Source organism: Lycium ferocissimum, chromosome 1 (assembly GCF_029784015.1).
Source record: "Lycium ferocissimum isolate CSIRO_LF1 chromosome 1, AGI_CSIRO_Lferr_CH_V1, whole genome shotgun sequence".
NCBI classification, from domain to species: domain Eukaryota; kingdom Viridiplantae; phylum Streptophyta; class Magnoliopsida; order Solanales; family Solanaceae; genus Lycium; species Lycium ferocissimum.
The window spans coordinates 21245039-21253152 of record NC_081342.1 but is presented as its reverse complement, the minus strand read 5'-3'; the positions used below and the strand labels follow the sequence as shown (position 1 = coordinate 21253152).

Here is an 8114-nt window from a genome sequence, read left to right as displayed (position 1 = left end):
GAATATCTTTCCAGAAGTGCAAATCCGTCCTATCTCTAGGTCATCTTTTTAGAAGGGCTTTTTCATTTTTTGAGGTAATTGTGGCATGTTATTATGACTATGCATGCACCTCTTCGGACACCCCTTAAAAGTCAAAAACCCCTTAGCGTCTTCGCAAAACCTGCTTATTCTTTCCCAATTCACATCCCTGTTCGTTGTCACTACCCTCCGGTCCCACTTATCAAAATCTATTTTCGGGCCCTATACATTCGTTCCACACTACCATACTTTATTCTTCCAAATGGTCCTTTACCTCTACCGTCGTCTTAAACTCTCTCTTGAAAGCCTTACTTGGCGCTTGTTAGCAACATACTTCCGTTGCCTACACTTCTCCTTTTCTCAGGGCATCCTAATCTTCTTACTCTTGTATATTCACCTTCTTCTTTTCCCTGGTGCTATTGCACCAGACTTATCCAATTCCAACTTTTAGAGAAAATAATGTCAACTTGCCCTGTAGCACTTGCCACTCAAAATTCAATACCCTGTTCAACCAGTACCTTTAACATATTGCAACGTTGATTATCGGAGCATACATACTGGTTAACCGCACATAAGTTATCGTATATATCTTTACTAACACCTTAATTACAAGGTATTCCCCAATACTATTTTAACTCGTCCTAATTCTATAGTTGTAATACGTCTTCTCTCTCTTTGCCAAGCCGGTCCGCCTTATCTCTCACAATCATCTAGAATCTCCAACCGTGAGTTTCACACACTTCTAATTTCCCTCAAGCTATTCTAGTTCCTCATCTTTCTCTTATGTCTGGATCTGTAGGACTTCCTAGCACACTTCCCGGGGGGTCACCCATCCTAGTACCACTCTCGCCCAAGCACGCTTAACTTCAAAGTTCTGATGGGATCCGGCGCGTTAGTGCTGGTTTAATCGCATCCGTCTTGCCGCGTGGCCTTCTCCCCCTTTTTTTCATGACCTAAAACAAGTTAAAGCTCTAACGGATCCTAATCAAATTTCTGTAATACATCTCCCTCCGGATTGGAAAGGCTCCTTACTCTCCTAACCGAGCAAATATTGGTTTAGCCTTCAGAACCCCCAATTCCAACACACACGACTGCTTTCCATTCTTAAATGTAAGATTCCTAGTGGTGGCCAAAAAACTCTTAGTCACAGTTACCTATAAGTACTTTGGTTATCGGTTGCGTTAAAACTCCCAGTTGTCAACTATTAATGATATCCTGCAATAATTGTACACACATAAGAAATTTCAATAAAAGAGCCATTTACCTGTAGCCGGCCTGCCCTGCTCTGGTTCTGGAGGGATGTAAAGTGAAGTATCCTCCTCATCGTCCTGTCGCCATCTACTGGTCTTGTCCTCCTCATCTCCCCCATCCGAATCCGAGGGGTACGAATATCCTGGCAACTCCTGATTTATCGAAGGCTAAGATAAAGGGCTAGAATAATCGGTAACACTCACAGACGTGGCTGCCCTAACATAATGCTCCACCATAGGAGAAGCTGAAGGAGTCAACTCTGGTACAGCCTCGAGAGCCTCCTCCACCGGCATCTCATACGAACCCTCAGACGGGTCCGTCTCATAACTATCTTCCGACGGCTCCCCCTCCATGGAAGTCACGAACTCTGGGGGGATCGTCTCGGGGTCCTCGGAAGGGTCTGTCTCAATAGAATAGCTAGGACTCCTCTTGCTTGGTCCTGGAATCTGGGGTCCCAAATCCACTCTAGGGCCCTTCCTGGCGCCCCCACTATCTGAAGCCGATCTCTTCATCGCTTGTCAAACTGCTCCTACCTACAGGGAAAGAGGGTCAGAAACGATCTTTCCTAGACTCTGGCTCGATCGCACGATCTAAGATAGAAGGGAAGGTCAATGATTCCTAAATGCCCCGCAGCCTCCTGTTTATAAGTGTAGCCGGCGTCACACCCATAAACAGGACTCTAGCGGACACGGTCTGTAGACAACCCTAGGATGAATTGCCCTGATACCACTTCTATGACGATCCAACCCGAGGGGCCGTGATGAGTGCCAGACCACTGCTGACCAAGCACCCCTAACTCGTATTATCATATGCTGAGTAAACTGGTGGCCCATTTCCAACTCATATCTGAGCGATAGCAATTGCTGCAAAATTTATGTAATAAACTCTGCCTCAAAAACTCATAATTTATACACATGGATATGTATATAGTCTTACGTGCAAAGGATGACAACGCAGTCCGACATGGCCACTACATGTACTGTACATAAAATAAGAGACCATAAAGCTACATGACACTTCCACTATTTACAACTGTCTACAGACCTCTATGGAATATACACTGTAGAAAAGACAGGACAAGGCCTTGCCATACCCATATCTCTACATAGCAAAATAGCGTACCAAAAAGGGCTGCAGCTCCGGACCAATGGAGCGCACTGACCGTGACTGAGAGGAGATCTTATTGGTCTGGATCGCCCGGCTAGCTACCTGATCCTGCGGGCATGAACACAGCGTCCACAAGAAAGAACGTCAGTACGAACAGTGTACTGAGTATGTAAGTCATGAATAACAACATAATAAGAAGTATGGAACATAACAAGGGATAAAGAGATAACCCGTGCATCTGATTTCCTCATAAGGCGGATGTCATGCTTGCTTAGCCTTTAAAAAAACACTTTTTCATACCTACATATATAATATCATCATCATAACGTACCCGGCCTTTTTAGGACTTGGTGTGTAACGTACCCCGCCCTTACGGGACTCGGTGTGGAACAAACGTAACCCGATCCATATATCATGTGTAACGCACCCCGCCTTACGGGACTCGGTATATATATTATTTCGGGACTCGGTATGTAATACCATATATCCCGGTTCGCGCAATGTCAGGTGTGTACCCGCCGACTATATAACGCGCTCGGTGTAATAAAATATATATATATATAAAGCATGCATGGGAGCCAAATAAAAGCTATCAATACATCGGAGTGACGTAAGGTCGGTAACCTCCGATTTTTATTATGGAATTATTATCATCGCTATATCTCACCTTGAAGGAACAATGATTATAAGGTGAGATCAACAACAATGAATAAAATCAAGGAAATCATGAAATGAACTCGATAGTCTCATCATAGCATTTAAAATCATAAACTTTGAAACTTCTAGAAATAGGATCATCATCATTATTGTCATATTGAAAACATAATCATCTTTAGCGTCATAAGAAACTTTAAGAATCATGAATCTCTAGCTTGTGGAGGACAAATATCATGGAAAATATGTATGAGTTCACAAGAAAGGAGTCATCATTGTCACCACGATCATCATAGAACATCTTGTTTTTAATGTCATAAAACCCTGGAGAATCATGAGCTTCTAGTTTTTCGGAAGCAAGGATGTTATGGAAGACATATATGGAATCGTAACGTAGGAGTCATGCCTTTAGAAAGAAAGGGACTAGCCTTACATACCTTTCGGTCTCCTTAGCGACTCAACGGTTATCCTTCCAAGCTCGTAGATCTACATATAAACCATTCGTACTATGGTTAGGCTCAATGTCATACGCCCATCTCAATTCCTTAATTTTATTCCATTTAGAATCTGCCGAAATTCGGGCAGCATCTCCCCTGTTTATATGCCTAGCCCGAAATTACAATTTAACAAGCAACAACCACAACAACAATACCAATATCAACAACAACATTACCAATACCAATATACGTCATAAAACATCTCACATGATGTTTTCCAGATTCTTCAACTAACCAACTCATTATAAGACTGTTTAATAGTTTTACCTCCGTAAATAAACTGAAACTAATATTAATAAGGAGAGATTCATGCCTTACTCCCTCTAGTATTGCAATATCTTCACTTTCCACCTTGTATTTGAGCCAGAACTCGTCGCTATACGATTTTATAATCACAACTATACGTTGCCTGGACCAGAATTCGGGGATTATACTTGATTTGCGTTAAAATTTGGTGTGTGGAAGTTGGTGGAGGATTCCAGAAATTTGGAGAGGTTTTTCAGGGATGGCTTTGAAGAAAATAAGGTGGTAACCCCTTTTTATAACATTCTAGGCTCGGGTTGCACCGATTTAAAAATTGCTCTGCGCGTTCGCGCTGGGTTGTCTGTTACCCCTTCTGCGCGTTCGCGCCACCTCTTGGAGTGTTCGCGTAGAGCATTTTCCTGGCTTGCCAGCCCAGCTTGTAAAGCCCATAGCTCTTTACTCCGATACCATATCGATGAGCGGTTTGTTGCGTTGAAAACTAGACTTTATGAACTTCACTTTAGGCTTTTGCTTTGAGTCAAAACTCCTCGTATACCAAAAGATGTTCTTCCTCCAAGTTTGGCCAAAATTGCCCTTCATATTTTCTCCAAGGTTCCAACAAACTTAATCTCCTTGGTTCACTTACCCTTCGATCCTTCCATAACTTATTATATGAACCTAAACCCTCATAACCATAAGATGAACACGTATAATCTTATATGCCTCTTGAAAGGTAGCTCGAATCTCAACATACAAAACTACGGGGTGTAACATCCTATTCCTACATTTATTACTCCTAAGTGTCTTTAAGGAGAATTGAAGAGGTTCTAAGCAGATTCTTCTTGGGGGAAAGTTCTCGAACTTTGATTTCCTTTATTTAGTTTTCTTAAGCATGAATCCATGGTAGAAAATCTTTAGAACTTAAGGAAGAAGGTGGGTTTTGATGTTTACTTTATCCTTTGATGTTTAGACTTCCAATATGAGATTAATTGATGGGTTTTACTAATCTAGGCATGAAATTTGATGAATTAGTGACCAATAGTCTTGAATCTTCCAGTATAGTTGATGAATTGAAAGATTGAAAGTTAGGGTTTATACCCAAATTGGGGGTTTTGACTTGAATGATGAAATAGACCAATACATGAACTAATTTAGCAATTGGGGAGTATAATTGGACTTCTAAAATGTTGGATTACGTACTCCATCTTTGAAATACTTGTTTTACCCTTATGGGCCCTTTTTCCTCTTTTACTTCATCGACATACGTCAATTCTCGCTAAAAGATATCAAACATATTCATCTAAGTTCAAAAATCGTTCTACAATGGTTATTAATAATAAAGTTCAGAACTTTAACCAATTATAAGAGTTCCCGCCCTTAATAGAAGAACTAGGTCATTTTCATGCCAAAAAAACATGTTCTTGAAACCCTCATGAATCACCCATGGATTCTCATTGCTTTTAATACCCTACACTTGTCTAAATCCATTAAATAACATCATTAAAGATCAAAGATCATACCTTTAAAAGTTTTCCCAAGTCTCCTTCAGTTTATCTTTCTTGGGTTTTCAAGAATCTAAGGGTTTGAAGGATGAACTAGTGTTAATTATTGTTATATTGATGTAGTAATGATTGAAATTGATCAAGAACTTACCTTAGAGTTTTAGGAGAAGACATAGGTTGTTTTCTCTCCAAAAAGCTGGTTTAGAACGCAGTGGAAAATGTTTCACGAAGTTAGGCTTTTATAAAATTCGGATCGCACCAGGCACAAAATGGCATGGTGCGGCGCGCTAGGAAACTTTTGCTGTGCCTCTGATTTTTTTCCTTCTGAAACTTATACCTGGCTGATTTTTTTCCTTCTGAAATTTATACCTGGCACGGGGCCACCCTGTGGGCTGTCCGCGTTGTGCACACCTATTTTTTCACTGTCTCGACAACGTTCAGTAAAGTAGGCATAACTCCTAGCACATAGCTCCGATTGACCGATTCCATTTATGGTTGGAATTTCTCAAATTCCCAATGGATTTTCACGTATAGTGGCTGGAATTCGGACCTATCGTAAACTTAGTCTATTTTATCGAATCTTATGCACCTCACTATTCGTCTTGATCTTAAAACAATTATTTTCATCCAAACTCACTCCAATAGGATTTCATATGGATAAAATGTCGCATTATCATTTTCTTAACATATTTACATTTAACCCGAATTTACGGAATGTTACACCATCTTATGTTGAATTTCACTACTAGCCTCTGTAAGTATCTCTTGTGTCTGAGGAAATTGATTCTCAGTACTATTCCTTGTTAGCATCCCTTGTGTCTGATGAGATTGAATCTCTAGACTCCCAAACTCACTCCGATAGGATTTCATATGGCTAAAATGTCGCAATATCATTCTCTTAACATATTCACACTTAACCCGAATTCACGGAACGTTACACCATCTTATGTTAAATTTCACAACTAGCCTCTGTAAGTATCTCTTGTGTCTGAGTAAGTTGATTCTCAGTAGTATTCCTTGTGTTTGATAAGATTGAATCTATAGACTTGTCTCTGTTACCATAGCTGCAAATACATTGCCTTCACTCTCTTGTTGGATCTCAAATTGATTCAATTGTCTGAAAAAACAAAAACAAAAAATTGATTCAACTGAGCTTCTAGATTGTTGTTGATTTTGATAATAGTTGTTTTACCCTATTGAGAATCTGAAAAATTAGTTATGCACTTGTTCTTTCCTTTACCTTTTCCCACTATGGTCCATCCTTCATCACCTTCTATCTTCTCAATTTCCATGCCAGTTTGGGTGGGTACTATATTAGTGTCAGTACCCTCAGAGATAGTTTTTTGGTAATTAAGAACCTTTAGATTTTTCTTTAAGACTCTTAACATTCAATACATACTTTTTTGTTATCATATATACCTACCTGGGTCAAATCAATTTTTTTTTTAATTGAATTACCTATACCCTAATGGTTTTGAATTTTGAATTTTACCCCAATCATAAATCGATCCCCAAATCTCTTAATTTCTTGGGCAAAATTCTCAAATCCTCAACCCAATCATGGATTCTCTTAAAATTGGGATCAAATACTTATCCCCTTGAAGAATTGTGAAGATTTCCTTGAAAAGCATCCATAATTGAGGTCTAGAACTCCAAAACTTGTGTTATGAACAAATGGGTTCAAAATAGGATATTTAATCTATCCAGGTCCTCTTCATCATTAAATACGGGGCCCCATTTGCGATTACAAGCCCTTGGTTGCTTGCCTTTCTTGACTGTGTTCGATCTCCTCACGATCACGGTGCACCCCTAGGACGCATCATGCAGGGTGTTGTAACGACCTGCCTGATCGTTATGCATGCTTTGACCATTCTACCCTTGCTAATACCTTCCTGAGGCTAGAAATGAGCGGACCTAAATAATTTGGTTGTGTTTTGTGACTTGTAAGTGACTCTGTGATGTGTTTTTAGCTTGGTTGTGTGTTGGCTTGTGTTCATAGGGACCTTGAATGATTTTGAGAGACTAAGTATGAAAATCTTGGAATTTTCGTGCTCACTGGTTCATGACGCCTCGTTGCAGCGAAGATAGGGTTCGCTGCAATGAAGGGTGGGAAAATCCCAATGTTCATTGCAGCGAAGGCTCCGTTCGCTGCAACGAGTTCGTTACAGCGAGACCTTGGTCGCTGCAACGAAGCCACTTAAGTCTAATGACAAGCTTAAGTATTTATTTTGTACCCACACTTCTCATAATCCCCAAAACAGTTCCCAAGAGCATATAGGTGAATTTCTAAGGCTAGGGCACTATTCTTCATCAAAGGTAAGCCTTAATCACTAACTTTCTTCTCTTAGTGTTCGTATTAGATTCTTGTTTCAATCAAAAGACCCTTAATGAGAATTGAAGGGTAGAACACAAATATGAAGAAAACCCTAGAATATTAATGGGTTATTGTTTATTGTCGTTTAATGTTGTTTAATCATCTAAGAGTAGAGATTATCACTTCCTAGCGTGAGAACTGGATATTCAATGATGGAAATTGCTTGTTGAGACCTAGGGTTCCAATAAAAATGGGAACTTTGGCTAAAAATAGATTTGTAGGGTTGAATTGATTATAGAACCCATAAATTGAGTTAATACTCCATTACTCACTTAGCATTATGAAATCTAGACTTTGAAATTTTCTGAGGCATTGCGAAAGGTAAAAGCGGTTGCGAAGTGATTCCACTGCTCAAATCTGCTTTGAGACGTTACAATTTACTTGAGTTAGACTTTGATTAGTTGATTATATATGTCATAGAATTTATGGGAGAAAACATGTCTAGGTTTTCAGACATGGAGTTTTGGG

General features: G+C 39.7%; 1 pseudogene; it reads right to left on the bottom strand.

The window, feature by feature from the left end:
- Window positions 1-815: 815 nt before the first annotated feature.
- Window positions 816-933, bottom strand: LOC132031455 (5S ribosomal RNA; annotated as a pseudogene).
- Between the last annotated feature and the right edge of the window lie 7181 nt (window positions 934-8114).